The sequence below is a fragment of the Apteryx mantelli genome, chromosome 38 (genome assembly GCF_036417845.1).
Source record: "Apteryx mantelli isolate bAptMan1 chromosome 38, bAptMan1.hap1, whole genome shotgun sequence".
Taxonomy (NCBI): Eukaryota; Metazoa; Chordata; class Aves; order Apterygiformes; family Apterygidae; genus Apteryx; species Apteryx mantelli.
Genome location: NC_090015.1, coordinates 534,940 through 536,700, shown reverse-complemented (window position 1 = coordinate 536,700; position 1,761 = coordinate 534,940).

Genomic DNA, 1,761 nt, shown 5'->3' with positions numbered 1-1,761 from the left:
TGATCCACGCTGTGGGTCCCCCAGGCCCCCGCGCCATGGGTCGCTCACGCCGTGGGTTGCCCCTTCGCGCCATGGGTTCCCCCCCCAACCCCAGCGCCGTGGGTCGCCCCACACCGCGCCGTGGGTCGCACTGACCTCGGTGGCTGCGGCAGAGCCCGGCCAGCACGGCCCCCCCCAGGGCCACGTAGGCCACGGCCGCAGCCCCCACGGTGGCCACGCGGGTCCCCAGCTGGGGCCACCAGCCTGCGGGGACGTGGGGCAGGGTCACCTCCGCCCCGCGGCCGCCCCACAGCCGCCCCCGCCCCACGGCGCCCACGTGGGTCCCCAGCCCCTCCCTCCGTCCCCGTCCATCCCCACGTCCGTCCCGTCCATCCCCACGTCCACCCCACCCCATGTCCGTCCCCGTCTGTCCCAGCGTCCCCCCCATCCATCCCCGTCCATCCCCCCGTCCGTCCCCGTCCATCCCCACGTCCACCCCACCCATGTCCGTCCCCGTCTGTCCCCAGCGTCCCCCCATCCATCCCCGTCCATCCCATCCATTTCCATCCATTCTGTCCCCTCATTTGTCCTGTCTGTCCTCCTCCATCTCCACATCCATCCCACCCATGTCCATCCGCACCCGTCCCCCGTCCGTCCCCCTGTCCCCAGTGTGTCCCCCCGTCCATCCCACCCACGCCCATCCGCAGCCGTCCCCCGTCCGTCCCCCTGCCCCCCCGTCCGTCCCCGCGTACCGGGCGCGGGCTGCACGTCCAGCTGCACGTCGAGCGGCGGGTGCCGGCGGCGGCGGGGGCGCGGGGGGGCGCGGGGGGGCCCCAGGCGCAGCGGTAGCGCCCGGCCTGGCGCCGGCTGACGTCGAGCAGCGCCAGGGCGGCGCCGCGGCCGGGGCCGGGCCAGAGCCGGGCGCCGGGGCCGCCCGCACCTCCAGCACCGGCGTCTCGGCGCTGCCCGCGCGCCGGGCCCACGCCAGGCCCCCCGCGCTGACGTCCCCCGCGGTGGCGTTCCCCGCGGTGGCGTTCCCCGCGGCGACGTCCCTGGCCCCGCAGGGCAGCGCCGCCGCCGTCCCCACCGCTGCCCACACCGTCCCCGCCGCGCCTGCCGGGGGACCACGTTGGGGACATTGGCGGGGACATCGGGGGCCGCGGTGGGGCGGTGTTGGGGACGACATTGGGAACGTCGGGGATGGTGGTGGGACACGGGGGACGGCACTGGGGACATTGGCGGGGACATCGGGGGCCGCGGTGGGGCGGTGTTGGGGACGACATTGGGAACGTCGGGGATGGTGGTGGGGACACGGGGGACGGCACTGGGGACATTGGCGGGGACATCGGGGGCCGCGGTGGGGCGGTGTTGGGGACGACATTGGGAACGTCGGGGATGGTGGTGGGGACACGGGGGACGGCACTGGGGACATTGGCGGGGACATCGGGGGCCGCGGTGGGGCGGTGTTGGGGACGACATTGGAACGTCGGGGATGGTGGTGGGGACACGGGGGACGGCACTGGGGACATTGGCGGGGACATCGGGGGCCGCGGTGGGGCGGTGTTGGGACGACATTGGGAACGTCGGGGATGTGGTGAGAACACGGGGGACGGCACTGGGGACATTGGCGGGGACATCGGGGGCCGCGGTGGGGCGGTGTTGGGGACGACATTGGGAACGTCGGGGATGGTGGTGGGGACACGGGGGACGGCACTGGGGACATTGGCGGGGACATTGGGGACGGCGGTGGAGATGGCATTAGGGATGGTGGTGGGGACAGCG